At 35.2% G+C, this 25,758-nt stretch overlaps 1 long non-coding RNA gene across 1 annotated transcript; it reads right to left on the bottom strand.

Moving 5' to 3' along the window:
• Positions 1–507: 507 nt before the first annotated feature.
• LOC146998171 (uncharacterized) lies at positions 508–25,501 on the bottom strand. Its single transcript, XR_015040026.1, has 2 exons — positions 25,344–25,501; positions 508–1,332 (listed from the first exon to the last, which is right to left on the bottom strand). It is a non-coding gene; the product is annotated as an uncharacterized LOC146998171 (long non-coding RNA).
• Positions 25,502–25,758: the final 257 nt, after the last annotated feature.

Genomic DNA, 25,758 nt, shown 5'->3' with positions numbered 1-25,758 from the left:
CTCCAGCAAGTGGCAGGGAAAGGCAGGATTTCCAGATTTGGCAGGAAATCGCTCCTTTGGCAATGTGTGGGGACAAAATTTTGCTCTATGTCATAAATTGTGCGAGACATTCTAGAACGCATTCTTAGAGATTTTCCTCGGGAATATTCTCAAAGTTAGGTTAAAGCTATACATACCCTGCCTGCACGGAGACAGTAGTAATAACCTGTGTTCAGAGATTAGCTTGAGAGCGATTTACAGAATCGGAAGGTGTACTTTAATGCTTTGCCGTGAAACTGGCTTCACCGGTTTAGCCTGAAGGCTGTGTTGCTGATTGTTTCAGTGTGTTTATCGTAATTTTTCGACGATTGTAAACGTATCTTTCGAACTGTCCTGTGTACCAGTGCTTACTTGCGAATAAATTGTATTTTGATTCTGTTGTTTTTGAAATTTTTGTTCGACCCTTGATAGTTAAACGTAGTAATACGTGTAAAACCGAGGTTCTCTGCTGCAGAAGTACAAATTGCACTAAGCTGAAAACATAACATTTAATCAGTTGACTTACTTTCAGTTCATTAGTGAAATTAAACAATGGATAACATACGAATGCACTTGACTGGTGCAACATGATTTGAGCTTGTATAACAGTTCATTCAAACAGTTCTGTTACTTGTCGATGTAGAACAATTATCCGGAGTACTTAGCTAGATTCCTATGTAGTCTTCCAGTGCGTTGTTCCATATTAGGACTCTATGCATCGCATTGCTGCACCATGCTCAATATGGCCACGTCGACAAGCACCTCGGATAGGCATAGCACGAAGGTCAATCTTCAGCACCATCGAAACCGGGAAGACACACAGCCCTTTCTCTCTTTCGGGAGGATTGTTCTGCGCAATTATATTATTCACGTTTTCTGCTCAGCGCAGTCGTAGACGTAAGAATGTAAATTCCAACAGATTCTTCATCAAGTTTTATCATCAATTACTCCAAATTCTCGAACCCGTAAAACGCAACCGTACGAAAAACTCGAATAAAACTTGGTCAGCAAAATAACAGTGTTTTTCTGCTTAATTATTAATAAGCTTCAACAGCTACTTAAAAACGTTTCCGATGAAAGTTCAGATTTCTGTGATGGGTTTTTTGTTTTTGAAATACTATTTGTAATTATTATACCTATATGAGGGAGTTTCTTTGCTAAAAAGATACTGACATGCTTCTTGAGTGTCCGAAACTTGACGGGTGCCTCAAGATCCAAAGAGGTTGCTCATCCTTTCTACTACATCCTGCTGTATTCAACGAAATGTTTGCTCCAACAACAAACAATAATCCTCCATTTTCCACTTTGACAATTCTGCAAGAAATAGAAAATTTCTAACAATTTTATTGGCTTGCAAATGAATGTGAGCACACACAAAAAACGCAAACAATGATGATAGTTCACATTTCTGAGCAAAATTTTAAAATTGTTTCTTTCTGTCATCTTAAGATGATATTTTTTTTAATTTATTGCCTTAGAATATAATCACAAAAGATGGTTTTTGATTAGCAATGGTCGAAAAATTGCATATCCAAAATGGAATTTTAAGAACAGTCTTTTAACTCTGTAACTTTGTTTACTTTATTAGCAAAGTGAATTTACAACGCAGTGTTCCTTCAAAATAAATACATGTGGCCTTCTCTATTTTTTAAAATGAAATACGAACCTAGGCTATACGAACATCATTTGTTCTAAAAATAGGTTACTCGAGTTCCTGATTTGGACAAATACGGGCGATGTCTTTTGCGAATGGAATGTGCCATGAGCGAAATTTTTCGAAACTTCCCGCTGAGCTCGTGTTTCTTCGTAATTTAACTTTTGATCTTCGTAGCATTCTTGTGATTACCTAATTCACTTTCTGTGAACAATACTTTTTAAAGGGCCTCCTAATTTATGCATTAAAAATGATGAGGTATCTTAAAGATCTCACATGGCAGCAAATGCACAGCAAAAATTGAAAATGAGGCATTGAGAAGAATACCTTGAAAACCGCAGCTACTGTAGACGCCGCTTAATGTGATCACGGTTAATGCTATCATTCGGATATTGTTACGGAACTGCCCGTTTGTACATGTAAACATGGAAAATACATTTCTTATTGTGATTAACAATTCGGTTAATATTATCAAAATACTGTGAAATATTTTTTAAGACTGAAGTTAAGTCGCCAAAGAATGTCGAAAACAAAATATAAAAATTGCCAACTGAGAGAAATGTCGCCAAATGAAGGATAAAGTCGCCAAAAGCTTTGTTTTAATTTTAGTCAAGAATTTAAAATTATGCCTAGTAGTACTTCTGTTGTTCAGAGGCCAATATTTAGAGTAAAAAAGCCATCGTAGGACTTTATTTACACGAATAATGAATAAAAAGATCACACAGAAAATCATATTGAGCATCGCACAGCAAATAACATCTCACCATCTACATACGCTCGAATGACGGATGCGTCGGGAGAAGAGACAGCTGCGCCATCATAATTAATACGCATGCGCATAAGAAAAAAAAAGTTTGCTTGCCTCTACCCAACAACTTCATTTAGAGTATATGTTGAATAACTTTGTGGATTTTAAAGGCTGATCAGATACAGGTCTCTCTTCTCTAAGAGTAAAAACGTTTCTGAAGAATTTTTTAATTAAAAATTTTTTATTATCATGTTCTCCTCCAATGAATGAGGGATGCTCTTCGAATATTAAGATTAGAGGTATAAACCCGACCAAACAATTTTCAGAAGCAGTCACTTTATAGATGAACAGTTTATAAATAAATTTTTGTATTTAAGACATTATGAACAGTTTCTGAAATTTTTGCATTTTCCTAATTAAAATGCTGTGAAAGTACTTTATTGAATGCCATGTTTATATTACACTGGTTAAATTTCATTGCTATTTTGAGGAAAATTTTTTCTCCTTGTTTAATGTTATTATTCGGTTAATGTTAGCAAAATAGCCGGCGAACGGGCTGGCTGCATGGGCGTATTCGTGGTTTTCCCCGTGTGTAACGCGTATACGAGCCAGTTTCCCTTAGAAAGTCCTTCACGAAGGCATCCCTCCCTTAAGGCAGACAGCCCTCGAATGCTTTGCCGTAATATAATAAAACCAAACCAAAACCAAAATAGCCGTGGGCGAACTGAATCACATTAAGCAGCGAATGCTAGAGCATTAAATAGGAAAGAAGGTACGTATGAGATTGGTACGCATTGGAAAATGACCACAGCTCGGCCGACAAAATTAATTAAGTAAATTTCAGGACTTCGTCAGTGTGATGCAGATTATAAAACATGGACGGCAATGAAACAACCTAATTTTCAGTCACTAATAAAATGTGGCACAATTGTAACTTTTCAAAATAAAAACAGAAATGAGGTTGAGGACAGGGAATAATTTTGGAAATTACAAATACCAGAGCCCTATAGAAGACTATCAGAAACACTGAATAAAAATTAATAAATGAAATAAAAATATATAAAACAATGAGTTATGAATATATAAAATTAAATTAAATGTAAAGAGGGAAATACATTTTTAAATTAAATTAATTATAAATAGGTAAAAAGCAAATTAAACTCTTGTAAGAATTAAATGAAATAATATAGCAAAGGAAAAGTGCATAAAATGGTAATAAATAAAAAATAAAGTACAGTGTGTTTTCGAATATCCGGGTGCGGTTTATCCGTGCATGGCGACGCCTGCGCTCATATACTTAACGTTATGCGCGACAGTGTATAAAAAACAAATACGCGCAAGTTAGATCCTGCATTAGTATTCTTCCTAATACAGAAAACGGAGATCTATCTAATTGTGAAGAAGTCGAGTGACGGTATATGCCAAAAAATTGAAAATATAAGATTCTTCGAAAATGTCAGTCGGAAAAATATCGAGGCGATGGCGATTTGATTGAGCCGGGATTTTAATGCTCGAGTGATGAGAACATCGTTTAAAATGTCACAAGAACAGAAGAGGCAGGTAGTGAAACTGAAAATAAAAGAGAAGAAAATGCCGACAGTTACATTAGTCCCCATATCTCCCTTTGTAGAGACATTAGAATTTTTGGAAGCAAAGGAAATGAAAAATTAGCAAACGCCTTCGCCGGGAATCGAACCAAAGACCTCTGGAATACCGGCCCAGTGTGCAGAACCATTACACCACGAAGGCATGCTAGGAAAGAGGGAGAAATACTTTACATACTCCCCCTTTTAGAGGGCAACTGGGGTTTTTTAGGGACCCAATTGCCAAATCCTGGGTGAGGAGAATCATCATCCAACACCCTTTTAGTTCGGGCGTCACTGCAGAGACATTAGGATTTTTGGAAGCAAAGGAAATGAAAAATTAGCAAACGCCTTCGCCTGGAATTGAACCACGGACCTCTGGAACTCCGGCCCACTGTACAGAACCACTACACCACGAAGGCACGGTAGGAAGGCGGAAGAAATACCTTTTGTTGAAACTGTCCTGGACTTGGTCGACCAAAGAGCATTCGAATACAATGAGAAAAGAGCACTCCGAAAAATGCGCAGTAGAATTCGACAAACATTTAAAAGTTCTGTAAGCGAAATATGAAATCGATAGTAAAACAAATTCCATATTTGGGCTTCCAGATGCCATATGCTAGTGGAGGACTACGTTATTCGGAATTTGATGTCTCTAGGTACCGTTGTTTTTTCACAGTGCGAGAAACATACATATATACATTCATGGAGATTCTTCATTATTTAATTTCTTTAAATATAGTGCAGGGCTCTAAGATTTGCTGGCAACAATATGAAAAATGAAACGCCGTTTATAGTTATCCACGCAAAGTGCCCAAACTAAATTAATAGCCCTTCTGGGTAAATTGCTCCTTTGGGCTAAACAATAGTTTGATTACCCGAGTAACTTTTTCCCACTCAACTGAAATAATCCGGGATGTAATGATATATGTCAGATAAATTTGCAATGAATTGTTTCATTGTTGTAGAAATGCTACGTAAATAATTATTTTATGCTAATGCAGTTTAAATATTTTATTTGACTTAATGTTGCAATTTAAAGTCAGCAATGTAAATCAAACTTAAGAAATATATAGGTAGGTTTCTTCTATCAAATAGACATAATCCTGTGTTTAACGACATTCAGAAACATAGCGATTTTTTAGAGCATTGCATCATCGCAAACGGTAACACTAAACATACATTAGAAGGCCTTGAAACACTATTTTTCAGCATCGCCGGACAACACCACATCGAGATAAAACACATAAAAATAAATAATTCAGCAACACGCTGGACAGAATTTACGAGTTTGCTTCTCTTCTTCAAGGGCAATCGTATTTTTATGTATTTACTTTTAACGCTTTTTTTATTATTATTATTATTATTATTATTATTTATTCTACGGCTTGAGCAAGGTACCTTGCAAAGAACAAGAATTACTTATACAGGTTTGTTCCAAAAAGTGCATCCTATTATGTATGTCGCAGTAGTAACGTCAGTTTGGCTGATTAAAACCACTTAAAAGACAATACATCGATAATGTTTGCTGAATGCATTGTTACATATGAATACACACAGCGGGAAACCGGCCTTGGGGATGAATTGGATGTTGCATAATATTTATTTACTACGAACGTTACGCGTCTTTGCTTATCATTTTTTCCGCCTTTTATTCCGTAACGCATCGTGTGTTTGAAACCCGAATTGCAATAGATTACAGTAGAGCCGCTTAGTATGATCGCCGTTAACATTGTAATCTGGATATTGTTATCAATTTGCCGAAATCCCGAGCGTTTGTATACAAAACCATGGAAGATACTTCGCTTATTGCGGTTAATAATTAGATGAATACTATTATAGAGTTAATTTTTTAAATTAAAGTCGCCGATTAAAGTATATTATAAAATTTGCCAAGTGGCAGAAAAATGTGTTCAAGTGAGAGGAAGTCGCCAAATACCTTGGTTTCGATTTTTAGATATTTAAAATTAGGTTAAAAAGTAACCTTAGTTTGACATAGATTCTGATTAATTACATTAATTTTAAGGAGCATCAAAAGTAAATATTTCTTCTTCGGGAATGAAATAAAATTCTACAGAATTTTTTCTTTTTCAGTTTAAATATTGTATAGATATTGTTGCGTTCTACGGGTTCGTTGATTAGGAGAGACTCATGACAACACTTGGTGAAGAATCAAAACACAATTTATTCGTCTGTATTACACAGGGGAGTTCCAAAGACACATTTACCGCAGTTGAAAAACTACGATAAACACGCTGAAATAATTAGCAATTCAGCCTTCGGGCTATCAGACTATAACGAAGACAGCTTCACGGCAAAGCTTCGGTAAGAATTCGTTTTAGGATGTTCCCGCTCCATCAATGGCATATCGCCAATTTTGTCTACAAATGTCGCCAAATGGGTGATTTCGCGCCAAATCTAACAACCCTGCATTTTTTGACACTTTCTGCTAACCCTAATCCCGCTTTTTGGGGCAAAGCTTTCTAACCGCAGCTGGGTAACGGCATTTTGTAATAGTATGATATTGGTATGCATTTGAAAATGGACCATAGCTCGGACGACAGGGACGACAATGAAACAAGCTAATTTTCCGTCACTCATAAAAGTTGACATAATTTTGTAACTTTTCAAAATAAAAACAAAAAGGAGGATGAGGACAGGGATTAATTTCTGAAATTAGAAATGCGGGAGCCTTATAAAGGACTATCAGAAACACAATAAATATTAATAAATAAAATTAAAATAAATACAGCAATGGGTTACGCAAAATTAAATGAAATGAAAAGACGGATATATATTCTTAAATTGAATTAATTATAAATAGGTAAATAGCAAATTAAATTCGCTGAAAATATCTACAAGATACTAAGGTTTCTTTTTTGCTTAATTTAAAATTTTTAAATTTTACAAAGGCATATTCTTTTCCAATGAGGTATGTCCTCCGAGTATTACGATTAAAGGTTCAGCGTCGGTCAAATAATTTCCTGAAACGTTATGAACAGTTCAGGAATGAACATTTGTATTTAATACATTGTGATATTGATTTCATAAACAAACGTTCTCATGTTCCGAATTAAAGTACCTACTTAAAGTTACCTACTTAAAGGTCTACTAATAAAATACCTACTTAAAGGTTTCTTGTTGTATATATGTTACCGTGAAAGACCGAAATTGGAGAATGTCGACTTTCACCGGAGAATGTCAACATTCACCAAATACGTTGGTGAAAGATCGAATATTTCTTTACATTCTTGTACATTCGGACCCTCGCCGGTGTATGTCGACAATCACAGATATGCTCTGGTGTAGGTCGAAAAGAGAGGAGTATATGTACATGCTGCCATTCCAAAAGGAACTGTTCCACAAATAAATGCAGTTGTAAAAGCAAGGGCCTCTTGTGCAATTCAAAGTGTCATAATAGTTTAAGTTGTTGCAATAAATAAGATTTGAATCACATGATTTGGTAAGTTTTTAACATCTATTATTTTCCTTTCTCATTTTGAATGTACTGTGTGTTTTAAATTCTTATATTCTTAAGTTCTTATTCTGATTCTCAAGTGCGTTTTTTCGCGAATGAATTAAGGAAATATAATATTATTATATGTTCAACATTCACCATTAGTACATGGTGAATGTCGACATTGACCGGTGTAAGTCAGAAATAAGAGTTTTTGGAAAATATTTCGGACATGCACCAAGCGACTATGTGAATGTTGACATTCACCGGTGAAAGTCAACATTCTCCAGATTTCGGTGTTTCACCGTAACATATACATTACATTAAGTCAATTTCATTGCAGTTTTAAAGGATATTTTTGGCATCGATTAATGTTACCTTTCGGTTAACCTGATCATGTGATTAACGTTATGACGTAACAAAAGTGATCACTTTAAGAGGCGCTTAGTGTAGTAGGACTATTGCTTCCGTTGAATGTATAAAGATATAGAATCAAGATTCACGAGTTTAATTCGCTCCTAAAGATAATTCGTCATCCAAAATATTTGTAAACTGAAAGAATTTTCGCCGTAGGAATTGATGTAAAATGAATTAATCCGTTCCCGGATGGAATGCTTGCTTAGGCAAGAATCCTTTGAATTCAAGTCCGTAATGCACAGCTGATGAAATTCACTAAATCTACATATACACAGTATAAACACATACATAATATTTAACGATACAGATGGAGCCGAGTAATTGTAATCGTGTTTGTCCATACCTGTTTTGATAACATTAATCGAATGAAAGCATTAAAGGATGGGAAAAAGTGCTCTTCAGAATAGCAAGAGAGCGAAAATACTCAGAGCTAAACATTAACGCTGGGCGTCATTTTATGATGAGGGAGGGGTCCTTTTGGATGGGATCATAAAAGTGTCCTTTATAGTGTAACACTTACTTTAGAAGGTATTTCTCCCACCCTCTTGGCGTGCCTCTTGCCCCCTTCTTTTTCGTCTGCACGCTGGGCCGGTATTCCAGAGGTCCGTGATTCGATTCCCGGCGAAGGCGTTGTTAATTTTTCATCTTTTCTGCTTCCAAAAGAATACATAATGTCTCTACAGTGGCTCCCGAACTAAAAGGGTTGTTGGATGATGATTCTCCGCACCCAGATTTGGCGATTGGGTCCCCTAAAAACCCCAGTCGCCCTTTAAAAGAGGGAGTATGTAAGGTATTTCTCCCACCTTCTTATCGGACATTACATTTAACTTCAAGAAAATTAGAGAGCAAGAGTCTGATAACAACCTATCAGGTTAAATACTTGGCTTTTACTGAAGAACTTCTCTGGCTACTCACCAGAGGGCACCCTCGTTGTTACAGTTAGTCCAACAGTTTATACTATTAGCAGCAGAGTTTATATTAAAGGATTGGTTACAATGTCAATATAAGTGTAAACACATAACTACATATTTTTACATCATTTCAACTACGAAAAAAAGTCGTTACTAGCGGATTGCCTGTAAGCGTAGAAAAATTCAGTTATGAATTGTGTCAAATGTTTCTAGAAGTTATTTCACTTATGATATACCCCTAATCTTAATACCCGTGGTTCATTCCTTATACAAGCATTTATAGGGAATTCACCAATTTCATCTTTACATTCTTAGGAAAGTTTATTGCATGATACCCTTGGATTTGTTTTAGAAAGCCTTGGGAGGTATCTTTTTTCATTTTCTTCTGTCTGAAGAAATACCTGTTTCTGATCGTTCTCCAAATCAACTGAGTTATTAAAAAATCTGAGCCAAACTAAAAAAAAAATGTTGTTTTTTGCCTAATTTTAAATGGTCGACTAAAATAAAATCGAGCATTTTGTTGACTTAATCGTTAACTTGGTGACATTTTTCAGCCATCTGGAAATTTTTAAAATTTATTTAGACTTTGCTTTGAGAATTTACTTTAGTTTGTTAAATTCATTTTATAACATTTTGATAACATTAACCGAATTGCGGGTCATAATACGCGGCGAGGTGTTTTCCATGTTTTCGTATACAAAGGGCTGAAACGTTGGCATTCCGTTAACAGTATCCGAATGATAATATTAACCGAAATTGCATTAGCGGCGTCTACCGTACTAAACATATGAAAATCGGAAAACTTGAGTTGAATTTTAGCATACCCCTACGAAAGAAAGTTGACGCTTACGCTTAAGTAGAATATCGTGAAGAGGGCATTGATGATAAATGTCATTGTTTGAAAGGGAAATCTATTTCGTAAAAACAGCAGATAGCTGTTTGTCTTTCTAAAATGTTTCCCCCTCTCTTTGTAGAGTCATTAGATTACTTTCAAGCAGGAGTACATGAAAAATGTGCAATGCCCTCCGTAGGACTCGAACCTGGATCTTTCGAAGAACATTCGCCGAGTGTGCTACCGTTGCTACCGTTACACCACGAAGGCGTACAGATAGGAAGGATGGATGCCTTATACCTTTTCTTTTTCTGTTAACACTGTTCCTACTTGAGAATCTATGGGCCTTTTTCCCATCAAAATATTTCAATGTGATTTGTTTCAGTCTACGTTTTAAAATGTTTTTGAAGAAAGGCGGACATTGTCACCGCAAATATTTATGCTACGGCTTTCTACTATTTTATCAAGATGACAATCTTCTGCGAACCTCTGCACCTTACCGCGTTCTGCACTAATTTCGCAGATCAAATAACTAGGAACATCTTTTCTTCCGTCTTCTTCATCCGAAGACATTTCGTCCACTTCATTAATTGCATTCTAGAGTATCATTTCTTGTCGGGTTACTTGTTCATATCTGGAGACAATGTTCGTCATCCAAGATACTTTTCTTTGGAAAATTTGTTCCTGAATCGGTTTCTTCTTGATCCAAGGTTCCATTCTAATCCTCTCTGCTTATAGCCATTCTTTCTAGTACTCAAATTCATCTAGGATTACAGCTATTTGTAGTTTTCCTTTAGCCATTTTCCTGTAACTTTAGAAATGTAACGATATTCATACAGTAGTAGGTCCCGCCTTCAAGCAAGAGCTTTCAGGTTTATTACATATTTGCGAACAACATGACTTCTGAATAACAAACCAAAATGACTGCCGTTAATCGCTTCTCTATTGTTAAAATTTCTTCCTGAATCACAATTTATAATTTTTATAGCCTGACAGTCCGTTTGTATATTGAGTATTATTTCAAAACTTCAGAACAATAGGTAATAAAGTAAGTTGTCCATATTTAAATATTTTTATTCACACATACGCATGCGTTCTAGAAAACATAAAAGGCTATAAAATACATATTTGTTAAAACAGAATATCCCATTTAGAAAGTCTGATGAAGGGTAATCACTGTTTATAATACCGCTTTGCAAGACAAGCTACATACGGCACTTATAATAATTAATCGGTCCGCTATTAATCATCGTTCATTTCAGCTTGGGGGGGGATCTGAAAGGTTTCAGATTTTAAATTGCGTCCAAAGGGGCGTTTTTTTTAACATTTTGTATGTTACCTTTATTTATTAAATATCATGTTCTTCGCGCTTAAACCATAAAATTCAGATCAAGAGAAATATCGCAAAATAATCTTAAATTAAGCATATCTTTAGAATTTCCGATACACAGTTTCACGCGCTGGAGATGAAAATGATTTTTTTTTCCGTACAGTGTTGCGATTGCTCGCTTTGAAATCGTAGAGTTTGTAAATCAAAAATTCGCTAAAAGTTTAGAAAATATGATATCGATAATAAACAAATTCCAAATTTCATATTTAGGCTTTCAGATGCCCATATTCGCAGTAGTATTACGTCATTCAAAACTGGATAGCTCTAGGTACCGTTGTTTTATCACAATGCGAGAAACATACATACATTTACGCAGATTCTTCATTATTTAATTTTTTCAAATATAATACAGGACTCTAACATTTGGTGGCAACAGTTTGAAAAGAGAAAAGGACATTCAGAGTGATTCGACACAAAATCGCAAAACGAAAACAATAGTCCCTCAGGCACAAAGCTCCTTTGGACACACACACATACACACACACACACACAAAAAAAAAAAAAAAAAAAAAAAAAGGCAAATGATGAAACCCACGTCTTCAATTCTTTGATGCCCTTTCAGAGGTTTTCACAGCAACAGGGGTTAGGCTTAACGCCCGGTGAGCACGGTCGGGTCCTATGTTCTGTCGCCTTGTTCCTTCCTAATTCTAAAACCTTTCCCGCCTTTAAATTCTGCTACCGGGTGCAGTTGCACTCGTTCTGGCCAACCGCCGTGTATAGGACTTAATGAAACCGCTAATTAAATGTAAAGATTTTATTGTAGAAGAAGCGCTGTCAGCTATTCAAATACGATTCCCTTCTATATTTGCAGCAATTCTTTATTTGAAAATGAAAGAAAAGTAACACAAACAGAAAGGCACATTCGCTATACAATAGGCTTAATGTGATCGCAGCTTAATGCGATCGCAGTTAATATTGCCATTCGGATATTACTGTCGAACTGCTTAAGTCCCTCTCTTTTGTATACGAAAACATGGAAAACACATAGCTTATTGTGATCAACAAATCGTTTATACGATCATATTGTTAGGAAATGCACAGCTGCGGTAAGATGGCTTCCCCGCAAAGCGAGTTTAAGGTTACCAGAAAGTCGAAAGGAAAGACAGGGTTGCCCGTTTTGGTGCAAAATCGTCTATATGGTGACAAAATTTGATATATGCCATAGACGGAGCAGGAACATTCTAGAACGAATTCTTACCGGTTTTCCCTAGAATGTTCTCAAAGTTAGATCCAAAGCTATCCGCGCCTGTACGTGGATTGAGCAGTGTATCATGAGAGTGAGTTTATCGTGAAGAGTATTGTTACGAAATGTCAGGCGCGGTAAGGTAGCTTCCCCGCAAAGCGGTTTTAGGGTTACCATAAAATGGCGAAGGAAGGCAGGGTTGCCACATTTGGAGAGAAATCGCCCATTTGGCGACAAAATCCCATTGACGGATGGAGAACTTTATGGAACGAATTCTTACCGGTTTAGCCCAGAATATTCTCGAACACAAGCCGAAAGCTATATAAAACCTGCTGGTAAGTGCGAGATAGTTAGTCTGGAGTTAGGCAGTGCGGAATCGATCGAGTTGACAGCCGGGCAGCGAGTGCCGAGTGGGTCGTCGAGTGCATCGAAAGAGTCTCTTAGTGTATCGCAGTTAGTGCATCGTCGAGGGAGTGTGTTGAGTTCCGGCAACGACTGAACCGAAAAGTCGGGAGTTGTACTCTGTGTGTCGACGAGTGCATTGAAGTTGTACCTTGTCGACGTGTGTCGTCGAGTTGTTGTCATCGTTGTTGTGTTGTAGTGTGGAGAGTCTCGAGAGTACGTGGAGTTCCAAGAACGACCAAGCAGAGTCGGGAGCTGTACTCTGGTGCTTTGCAGTGAAGCTGTCTCCACCGTTATAGCCTGATAGGCTGTGTCGCTGATTATTCCATCGAGTGTATAGTAGATCATCGACGACTGTAAAACGTGACTTTGGAGGCGTCTTGACAAATATTGGTCAATAAAATGTGTTTTGATACTTCATCGAGTGCTGTCGTCGTTATTCACTCCAAATCCATAGGAACCCTGTAAACGTAACGAACGTACCAAAGAAAAAAAAAAAAAAAAAGTAACAGTATCTTATTGTGTTGAGACCAGTAGTAGTGCTTTGAAATCAGACATCAGCTTGACAACGACCGACCCAATTGGAAGTTGTTCTTTAGTGTTTTGCTGTGAAGCTGTCTTCACCGTTATAGCATGGTAGCTTGAAAGCTGCATTGCTGATTGTTTTCAGCATGTTTATCGTAGTTTTTCGACGATTGTAAACGTGTCTTTGGAACTCTCCTGCGTAATACTGGCGAATAAATTGTGGTTAGATTCGTCATCAAGTCTTGACATGAATCACTCCAAATCCACGAACCTGTAGAACGCAACAAGATTATTGTAGAATAAAACTTTTACACTACAGTAAAATCGCCAGATGAATTGAAAACTGATAAAAAAAAATGGCCGGATGCCAGAAATATTACCAAATAAGAGATTACTTTGCAAGACAGCTTGGTTTCGGTTTTAGTAAATCATTTCAAATTATGTAAAAAGGCAGTCTTAGTCTGACGAGGATTTTCACCAACTCTGTCGATTTTGTCAGCAATCAGACACGGGTCTATCTTCTTCAAGCCTAAAACATATTTATGCTAAATACACCCCCCCCTAGAAATAAAAATTCTCTGGAACATCTACCCTGAATATGGTTGCTTTTTTGTCTAATTTTAAATGTTACCTTGTCTAGTCCCTTCCAGCCTGTTAAGTCCTCCGAGTGTTAAGTTTACGAGTACAACAACGATCAAATAATTTCAAGAAAGTTTATTGGAGAGTTCATAAACAAACTTTTGCATTTTTCTACTGCAAATACTATGAAAATACATATTTCTATGTTTCTAATCATATTTGTCTGAAAACAGTTAAAGTCCATTGCTATTTTGAAGTGTTCTTTTTTTTCATCGGTAAATGTTATCATTTGGTTCATGTTATCAAAATAGCCATGGGCAAACGTGATCAAAATTAAGAGACGCCTGCTGTATTTCAAGAACATACTAGAACCTAACCAGAACGCTGTCTATAACTCAGATGAAGAAAAGACAAAACAAAAAGAAGCAATGCAAGTGATGCCATCTAGAAATGGAAAATGTTACCCCAAATTATTACTTTACGGATGGGTGGGAAAAACGGATTACAATATCAGCTATCCACCAATGTAAAGAGATTCTGAAGAACTTCAGATTAAATTCACCAACTAAGAAGGTTTTTATGGATGATTTTGGCAAGACCAAAATCCTGATGCGAAATTTTAAAACTCCTTTTTACTCGTATTTGTCCAATGTATCTCAACTCGCACTACAAAAAAATGCTACAAATTCCTCAATTCGTATCAGCAATAGGGTCTTTAAGGAGAGAATTGGGTATTTTATTTTCAAAAAGAAAAAAAATAGCACAAAAGTTAAAATTACTAAAAAAATTGACGTAAGATCTTGCCCCTTACTTGGACTCAGATTACCAAATACGTCCTTTATGCCTGATGTGTCGGCTCGTAAGCAACACAACTGTCAACCTGAGAGACAAAAATAACGAAGAAAATCCTACCTACTTTCTATTTCAAAAGTAGTTTCAGCTGACAATTTTGAGCATGAGTCAAGCATCTAATTCAGAGGTGAAAGACTTTCTTCGCTCGCAACAAATCAGTAAACCATAAATTTAATGATTAATTTTGCAAAACAAAATAAAAGCACAAGTAATCATAAAATGTGCATTAAATGCCACAGTATCATAAGGAATTTTCTCTCTCCTTTCCGCATGCCTTCGTGGTGTAACGCGCTCGACGGGTATTAAACGCGAGGAGAGATGCCATGGAGGTAGGAAGTAAGATGGAGTCGCCCTAAACAAGTTTCTCCGTACCCTGCTCTGAAGCACCGGCGATCCCTACGTGGTGACCAAAACATTGGGTCATTTACCATTGATTTCTATGGGATTTGACGCGTTCGGGTGTAAATATTTTGTAATTACGTCGCAAATATACATATAAATGTATATATTTTCTTTTTTTACAACACTTCAGAGTCCTAAGTATGTGAAAACAACATATTTTTAAACAACATTTCATTCTGAACGGAATTAAATGCTATACTTTTCACAGGACAGTTTTCTCAGAATGGTTTAATTTGAATGAAATATTTTCACAAGTTTTCGTTAATTACATTAGAAAAAAAAAATTAAGGTAATTCGATTTTATTCGGTTGAGGTACAAAAATTAAGATCAAAGTTTATTGTATTATTAATATTAAAATTATGCATTATTTCTTTTCTATTTATAGAGCTTCTTCCTAAAATACTTTCTTAAATATGACATAATTTTTTGGCTTCTTTTAAATCGAAAAATGTAAGTCAATTTATAATTAATGCTCTATTCGGTTCATTTTAAATTAGAGAATTATTAGGAATTAGCGAAATACTTTAAATAAGTATTTCGCTAATTCCTAATAATTAAATAGGTATTAAATAGTATTTGACTTTCTCTGAAAATTTCTGAAAGGGAATAATATAAGTTTTTTTTAAGTATTATTTAAAACTTGTAACTGAGTTATTATAAAATGTAAAGGGAATAATTCTTTTAATTATACTTATCAGATTTTTTTTTACCCATTTTTTCCAAAACTCTTTATTACGTTCTTAAGTGCGCATCTCATAGCATTTGCTTTACAATACCTTTTAACAGATTGCTTTCCAATACGAACAATTCTTGCTTAAATAGTTTTATAACGTATTTGTCAACAGGATTTCAATTTATGCTTACAATTCAATATTAAGGTTATTATATATTTAGATAACATTTATAATCATTATAAATTAGATACATTTAATCATTAGATTTCTTCACAGTACTTTCACATTTGTTACATTTGTTTATAAGTGAATAAATTCTTCATTTCAAATACATTTATAAATAACTTAATGAATATTTAAGTATTTTGTCAAAGGCAGATACATGCTTTTTGCAAGCACATGCATAAATACCCATACATATTTCCTATTTATCATTTCCGGCATGTGCAAATCTTTAATTTCTGTGCATTCACTATATTTTTCGTGTAAAGTAATTTACACTAATTTAGCATACACCCGAAAGTTTTACATAAAAAATATATATGAATATAATTTGAATGAAAATTATAAGTATTATTTTTAATACCCACTCAAAGGTTAGTTTTTCTTCAAAATTCCTCCACGATGATATCTCTCTCTTTAGGCAGATAGCCCTTGCATGCGTTACTCTATTTAATAAAAACTTAATCTGACCTATGTGCCTAATTACAAATATTTTAAAACATACATAATTTTATATTTACATTTAGCCATCAAGTTTCAAACTTTTCAAATCTTCTAGAAAATAAATTTTTGCAGATCTCTTTTAGCAATTTTCTTAAAATCTATATTTTTGTAGTGCAACTGCTTAGAATTTTATAAAACAAATTCATAATCAAAATCGCTGTTGTTAGTTATCGAAAAATAACCAAGATGTGATTTTTGCGTAAATGTCAGTAAACTATACAAATTGCTATTATCCATCACACTATGAATGTTTCTTTCATGCGAGAGTGTCCCTTTTTCGATTTCTATGGAACTGTCGTGTGTCGAAATATTATCAGAATCTTGTCAAGCGAGCTTCTGAATGTAAACAAAGAACACCCCGTCTGGTGACCCAAGCTTCAAAGCAGTGCTTCACTTCTAGCGCGGAATGGCCCCTCCTCCCTTTCCTACCTCCATGAGAGATGCGGAGTTCGAATCCCGGTAAAGGCATTGTGGATCTTATTGGCTTCCTCACATCAGAAAATTCTGAAAGTGGCGTCCGACTAAAAAGAATGATGGACAATAATTTGTCACCAACAGGGCCATTGGGTTCCCTGATCCCCAGTCACCTTTAAAAGGGGAGTATATAAAGTATTTTCTTCCTCCTTTTCCGCATACCTTCGGTGTCCCGGCGAGGGCATTGCGGATTTCTTCAGTTTCCCGATATCAAAAAATTCTAAAAATATTCTATAATATCATTTACTGATAATATACGCTCTTTGCATATAATTTACTTTATATGCTAAAGAGAATCAGTCTTCAACAACAAGTATATCATTCTCACGGCGTATCACACATTTCACAATTTTACTTATCTCTTTTCGGTAATCTCAATTTGTATTATACAGGTTTACACATCTTCAGAACATGGCATAGTTTAATCTATTCAGTGTCATAACAGTATTTCAGTACTTTATGGCAATGCGAAATCTGTCTGCAGTATTTTCGAATTCCTTTTTATTCTTCCTCAAAGAATAATTGTTGCCATTTTATTAAATAACTTTTGGCGAGTGGAATTAAAAATAGAATAATAACGACTGTTCATTGTCCACGACTTCTCGTAAGCTCAAATTAGTTGTAGTTTCACTGAAGCTTAAAACAGAATGCCCAAGGTTAGTAAGCCTTCATTTTGTATTTTATCGTCTGCGGGCTAAAGATGTATTTATTTGCACAACGACACGCTGCGTGGCTCATGAAGCAGTCACGTGCGCGGTGTTTTGTGTAGCGTTTCAACATTCTTACTGTCCTTCAAAGAAGACTTTATCTTTAAGAAAGCAAGTTACATTTGTTACATGAATTCAGCTGTTTTAAGCAGTCTGGATGAATGATTATTTTAAACGTCTTCACTATCACCATTGCCTTAATCTCATTCAAACATAGTACGATGTATGTACATAGGCGCCGCTCAATGTGACCACGTTTGTCCATGCCTATTGTGATATTAGAATTAACCAAATGGTATCATTAAGCGATGAGAAAAAAGTATTCTTCAACTCAGCGACAGAATTTAACTAATTTAATATTAATATAAGTTGAAATATACTACAAGTACTTCACAACTTTTTAATTAAGAAAAAAATCTGATGCGGACACCACAAGACTTCCTTGTACAGCCTATTTACACATTTTTCGCTGCAAGAAAAACTTATTTCTTCAAATTTCATTATAGATATATTTCTCACTTAATTAATTCAGTTCTCACTTCGCGCAAAGGCAAAAATACATAAATACTCAAAATATCTTCATTAAAAATTGAAAAATATAAAACATCAAATGCAATTAAAATAGTTAAAAATATTTTTTTACAATTAAAATTAGAATTTCTGCGCAAAAACAAGCACTTCGGTCAAAGAGCAGAAAGGCAGATTTTTCGATGCACAAAACTGAAAGTTTACTTTTAGTCTCACTCGGCAAAAAAACACTGAAGGTACAGCTGACTTAATCCGCTATTCTGCTAGGTTTTTCAAATGTAAACAAATATTACTGCTACTGTATTAGGCTTAGTCATAGCTAAATAACTTTTAAGTTGTGGGTAATTCTACAACTATCGCATATAGATTAACGAAACGCATAAAACCCTTAATCGGAACATAAAAACAACATAATTCAAACACTTTTAAAGCAAAAAATGCACAATTTACCAATATATAAGAATAAAAAACTAAACTCAACGAGCCGAGTAACAAAGTAGATATACATATATATATATATATAATGTTGTATGATCTTAAATTTATTTAGTGCTAAATCTAGTTATTCTATTGCTTGCGCAATTGCTGCGAAGTAAATTAATAATAATTTATTTACTAAATAATATTGATTATATTATCTCTTAAGATTAATTATAGTAGAATTATCTGAAAAGAGTGAATCCATACTTAGTAAGTTCTATTTCGAAAGATGTTTTTAAGAAACTTGAATGTAAATTGTTAAAAATGTTTAACGGGGACCGGAATTAAATCATGAATAACAAAATTTCAAATATAAACGGAATTAAAAGCAAGAATTAAATTAAATGCAAGTAATCATTGTCATTGATCGGAAATTAGTTGACTTTTCAAGGGGAACAAACCAACTCCCGTTCAACGAACAATAATTAAGAAATAAATACGAAGGTGTTTCGTCATTTACTCGAGCAGTAAGGCGAAGCCAAACCGGCAATTCAAGTCAGGCCAAACATTTCCGTGAATAGAAGGGATTAAGAACCAATGCAGAGATCCAAAGAACTCATTCCGATTAAGTATTTTAGATAATTCAATTTTGAGTGAAAAGCAATTTCTGCAGTAAAATTGATATCGCTCGAGTAACCGTCCCCCGACACCCTCGTGTTTATGCATTTGAGTTCAATATTAATTGTAAAAATTAAACATTGGAAATGGTCATTATGAAACAGAATTCAAAGTAGTTGAAATAAACATTAGAAAATTAGAAAATTACAAAATAAAAAAAATAACGCAATCTTTGTAAAAAGAAATCTAAAAATAAATATATATATATATATAATAAGAAAGGTGAATGTACATGAAGATATAAAGGCCAGAAAAAGCATTAATTAACCTACGTTCTTACTAGTTGGGAGTGGGCAAAGTGTTCTCTTCGCGTCTGACTCAGAAGGGTTGTGTTTCCAAAAATTCTTTAGCGGCAGCGGGGGCTTTGAATTATATCAGCCGGTAAGACTTGTGTGAAGTAATTTATGGTAGTGAGAGGGACTAGGAATTCTTGAGGGACGTATGCTGTGGAGTTCTTATTTGAGTGAAACCGTCTGTTAACGTTTAGTGCCGCCGATTTAAACCAAAAAAGGGGGGGAACAACTACATGTTATAGCAGTCCTATATACAAAATTCCAATGATCTGAGGCTACTCGTTTTTGAGTTATGCGAGATACCTACATACACGCGTCACAAAAAACGTGTCTTCTGAATACATTTTATATTTATTTTATAATCCGTTTTGGGAAAAACAGTCCTTTATTCCGCCCTTACGTACAGATGTTACGCAAAAATATTGTTAAATTGCATTCGATAGCGGTGAAAATGTATATTTTCTTTGAAATATGATACCCGAAATTTTTCATGGTTACAATACTTTCTTTACTTCGTACAAGGAACTAAAAAGGTCCTGAATAAATCATTGTTTGGAGTTGTTACGCAAAAGTTCATCTATGAATTTTTTATATTCATAATGTTTCTGGAAATTACTGACAGATGTTTTACTCCTAATTCCTAATCTTAACACTCACATGGCATACTTCATATCATCATTTACAGGAAATTCACTTCTCAATTTCAAGTTTGTCTCTCCTCATCATCTCCTTCGAACAGTTTGTGCTTGGATTTGTTTCAGAATAATAATGTGCTTGGATTTGTTTCAGAAAGCGGCAAGCAGATACTGTTAGTGAATGTGCAACTTCAGGTTTATCATCAGCATCGTCCAAGAATTATATTACTCACAATTCATGTTTGTTTAAGATGTTTCTAATTCTTCATCATCTTTTATTTTATCATTTATAAAAATCTTCTTGTTAAAAGGCTTACGTTTATTAGAAGCCTTTATTGTCGTTTCTAAGAAAGGGTTCCATAATTTTAATGCTGTCTTAAATCCAAATGAAGATGCTTGGCGACTTAATCCATTAACTTGGCGACATAGCTCTGTCATTTGGCGATCGCTTTGCTCTATTTTAGTGGTCTTAAAATTGTATTCCGCAGAACCCTTGGGTTTCCTCGAGTCAAAATAAAAGTTCCAAAAGAAAATTATACACCACTCGCACGAGTTAACTAGTGTTTGTTAGCTAAACAATATAAATATACATTTAGTTATCTTTGCAAATTTATCAAAAGCATCGTGTGTGGCCTTTCGATTTGTCAGTCGATTAGCATGGGAATAGCCAGGGGGTACAGGGTGCACCCCCTAAACGAATGCAACTCTTTTTTTTTTTTTTATTTCAACTAGAAAGTTAGGGAAACGTTTTCTCTGTTTCTCATATTATTATGTAAGGTTCCCCCCTCCCGTCTTCTGTAGAATCTCTTAGCCGAACCAATTTAATCTTTTCAAAGCTAAAACGATTTTCACAGCCGGTCTTACAAAAAAGGAACACCTAGTGTCGGGATATCCTTATGCTCACATTCCCCTTAAACGATATAAATAAGTAAGGGATATCTGGTTGTAATTCCAAGAGTTTCCTATAAACAAGCGTTCCCTCTTCGTCCGGCCTAACTATAATGTTTAGTACCTTTGTCGAAACATTAGGTACTTTTTGGAAGTAGGAGAGATGAAAAATGAACAACGCCTTCGCCGGAAATCGAACCACGGACCTCTGGAATACGCGCCCAGCGTGCAGACCACCACACCACGAAGGCATGCCAGGAAGGCGAGAAAAATACCTTATACCCTGGGGGTACATAATTACACATAAACATAATTTTAATGCTTGTAAAAGAACATTGTAGAGCAACAGATGCTTTATGCCAGAAATTTCTGTCTTTCGCAAGTGCTATCTATGGCTTAAAGCATTGGTACTGAATTGCAAGCACCAAGAATTTTAAAACTTCAAAAACATTGCTCAAATCCTCCAGCATCTACAACAGATAAATTCTGGAAAGGGTCTTTTATTATCCCTTATCTGAATTCCTTAATACTGTCACTGGAAGAAAGATTTTTCAGCAATAATTTACCAGCATTTTCTTTGCTGTTATTCAAATTCTGTGGCTATGTTAAAGATGCCAGTGGAAGAATTTACCAAAAAAGCGGAGTACTTTCGCGACTTTTATCATTTGAAAAATTTTGATAGTGAGAGAGAACTCTGGTATAATTTCTGGAAAACGAAGCAACTAGGGATCGACAACATGAAGGGTTAACTGTGGAAGATTTGGTAAAACAATCGACAATTTTTCCCCCACAAGCGAAACGTGCTCTCCTCATATCTTTATCTCAACCTACTCAAAAGAGACAATTCAATGAGTCTTCTAATCCTACTAATTAGTTTACTAATTGATTAAGTATTGCGCTTCCGAGTTTCAGTGAATAGGTCGGAACGAAATTTGTCTTGGCTCTCTTATTAATCCGCCAGGTATGGAGCTTCAAAACACTTTTCCCTTGACAAGTTCTGTTATGAAGCTCCAAACGAAAAAGATTAATTTTTGAAAAATTACTTTCTTCTTTATTAATTTCTTCATTCATATCAATGCCTTAGTATCTTAGTTTTTTTGCTTTAATGTAGTTCATGTATTAATTTACTTAGTAAAATTCATGTCTTCTGGCTGATGAGTTGGATCATACATTACTTTTAATCTTTATCTCAACCGTGTACTACGTGTACTATTCAGCTGTCATTTAGTACCCTGCGCAGAGTAAAAATTCTGTTGCGCTCTACAATGGCAGAGAATCGCTTAAATGGGCTGTGTATGTTAAGCTTTCATCGAAAGCGTGTTCAAGAAACGAGAATAGAAATAGGAAAAGAGGTTTTAGAACGATTTTTTAGTTCAGACAGCAGAAAAATTTTGTAATATAAATTAAAAACCAAGTAAAAAAATTTCAGAAGTCTCTCTATTCCTATCTCCCATATTTCAACGATCTGTTTAAAGTCATGTCCAAATATTTCAGTTCCGTTATTTATTTACTCGTTTATTCGACTGTAGCAAAGCATATGAGTGCTATCCTGTAGAAAAGCTGTCTTAGAGGAGAATTTTCTGAAATAAACTGGCTCGTATTCAGTTTATAATACACGAGGGAAAACAACACAAACACACTTATGCAGCCAACCAATTAATTCGCTTTCAAATCGAATGACTCGTGCTCAGCAATTTTATCTACTCTGACAAATTCATGTCATGTCATCATTCGTGCTTTCTCGGTCTAAGATCGTTTGCCCCCCCTAGCTCCAATCCTCTGGCTACACCCATGTCGATGAGCAGGCAAAAATATTTCTCACACAGCTATAAACATTGTAATATCCTTCGGTACAACCTATTTAATTGAAAAATCTTTTTCAAAATATGTTAGAACAAAAACTAAGTATATAAGGTATTTCTCTCGCCTTCTTAGCATGCCATCGTGGTGCGGTAGTCTGCACGCTGGGCGCGCATTCCAGAGGCCCGTGGTTCGATTCCCGGCGAAGGCGTTGCCCATTTTTCATCTCTCCTATTTCCAAAAAATACCTGATGACTCTAAAGTGGCGCCCGAACTAAAAGTGTAGTGGATGATGAATCTCCACACCCAGGATTTGGCGATTGGGTCCCCTAACTCTCAGTCTTTAAAAAGGATAGTATATAAGGTATTTCTCCCGATTTCTTACCATGCCTTCGTGGTGTGGTGGGCTGCACGCTGAGGGCGTGTTCTAGAGGACTGTGGTTCGATTCCCGGCGAAAGCGTTGTTCATTTTTCATCTCTCCTGCTTCCAAAAAATACCTAATCTCTCTACAAGTATAGAAACAAATTAAATGCACAATAGGGAATGTGACTGCAGCTAACATTAACAGAGCCAGACTTCGAGAGTTTGTTTAAAAAAATACAAGCACACTCCTTTCACTAGATATAATGCAAAGTTAGATGACACCTGGAGCAGAAGTTAATGCTATAAATGAATAAATTATATTAATTTTATAATAAAATTTTTTAAACTGTCCTTACATAAAGTACCTATAACACATTGATCTACGTTAAATAATATTTTAAGAGATATTTTTCTAAGTATGGGATGGGGTTTCTCGAAAAAAAAATCTTAGTTCTAAGGATATATGTTATGATTTATCTCCCTTGTCTGTCAGTAAAATCAGAACAATCAAACGAAATTCATTGTGGCAAGGACGGCAATATTTCGCCTGCGGTTGGCAAAAGCCTTGAGCACCATACAGGAGACAGAACAACTTTGCTCAGTTTCGTTCCCAATTTTAATAGACAGCGGGATGGGAAACGGGTCCGAGGGTATTCCCCCCTCTCCTCCTATTACCAACCTCTCGAGAGGGTTTTCGGATCACCGCATATTTAGAGTGCCCCATGCTGCATAGGTGCTACCCATTTACAAACATCCAAGCCTTCTCCGGGACTCGAACCTGGGCCGTTTGGTACGGCAATCAGATTCGCTAACCACTATCTCGTTTGAGCGACCGGATAAGAATTGTTGCCACATAATAAGTCACAATGTCTTTCACTTTCACGATATAAGTTCTAAGGGTTGTGTGAGTTGACAAAGCTTTAAAATCACTGCTCTATTTCGACCTGATTTAGTGATTTTATCTTTTATTTGCCAACATGAGCTCAATTTAAAAAATTCATTCTATAATATTTTAATACTTGTTGATCCCAATAAGCGATATATTTCCCTTTTTTTCGTATACAAATGCGAGTACTTCGGCAATTCAACAACAGCGTCCGAATGATAATATGAATGATAAAATTCAATAATTAAAGCACATTAAGCGGCGCCTGCTAAAACTTCTCTTCTAGAAAAAATACTTTGAATAATTTTATTTAAAAAGGATAAAGAACTGAGATTGATATGGTCTTCTCCGTGTACACAAGAGAACATCATTAGGTAAAACATATGCATAAGAGGTTAGGTTAAGTTATTTGAATATTGAAAATCACACGAATGTTATCTGCCTAAAGAGAAGGATGACTTCGTAGAAGACTTTCTATGGCAAACTGGCTCGTGTTCAAATGGAGAGTCACTCGTGGGAGAAAACCATGAAAACCAATCGCGCAGTTATTCTGTTTGATCGGGCTTAAACCGGGCTAGAAGTGCCATCATTCAGCGGTCTTTCTAGATCCTATCAGAAATCTTGATCTCTACTATTTTCAGTTGGTTAGTAATTTGACCTAAGTTTGTAATGTTATATAAGTTATTTTACGAACAACAGTTTATACTACGAAATAACAACAGTAACCATAACAGACTTCTCAGACGAGATTTCCTCTCGTCTGACCTTTTAGATAAAAAGATAAGAATAAAAAAAAATGCAAAGTAAAACTGTTTATCAACACCTCGACCTCACGATTACATGAACTGAAATTCGAGCGGAAACTTTTGCTGGAAAGTTAAATTGCTACAGCAGAAAAATCTAAAAGGTTTAGTAACGTCCACTCTAATGCTGCCAACGCTATCCGAAAAACGTAGGAGCTAGCAGTTTATTTATACTTGCAGTTAATGCTTGCGTAGTTTAATTTGCATTCTGGTGGAAGATAATTAAACCAAAAATTTTAGAAGAGCCAAAATAATAAGATAACAATGTTAATAAAAATAAAACTAACGATATGAAAATTCCTACCTAAACAATTTAAAAAATTTATATGTACAATATATAAATATATAATATCGATAAAATTATTTTATAAAAATTAATATTAATAATATATATATTATAGAAAGCATAGAACGCAGAATTTTAAATCCGTAATGAACAACAAGAATTTTGATTGCGTGCAATGCTGAAAAGTTAATTCATAACGAATAGAAAAATAGCAGCGAATTACATACCCCATCTTTATTTCAATTGACAATTGCGGCCACGATTCGCTTGGCACTCTAATGGGGCGAATTCAAGAATATTTACACCTTCGATACTATTGAGATAGGAAGAAAAGCAGCACGCGAACGACTTGATGGCAAGAGCGGTAGAAGCAAAAGTGCGCAGTAATCCAATATGGCAGCCTGTTATGAGAAAGATTTGATTTAAATTCCGAATATGCTACGTCATCAGCGTTATGCAAATCATATGATATGGATTGATCTAGAAATGACGCAGTACAGAAAAAGGCATTGCTATTTTTAGAACAGAGAGAGGGAATTAAGGGTCTGTTGCTTTGATTTACATATTTTTATCTTACACACACACACATATATATATGTAAGAAATATATATATGTAAATTACATATATATATATATGTCTA

This window comes from Stegodyphus dumicola, chromosome 3, assembly GCF_044657685.1.
Source record: "Stegodyphus dumicola isolate Sdum_Otavi_A_Nest chromosome 3, ASM4465768v1".
Lineage (NCBI taxonomy): Eukaryota > Metazoa > Arthropoda > Arachnida > Araneae > Eresidae > Stegodyphus > Stegodyphus dumicola.
The sequence above is the reverse complement of the archived record's forward strand: the minus strand, read 5'-3'. Positions and strand labels throughout refer to the sequence as shown.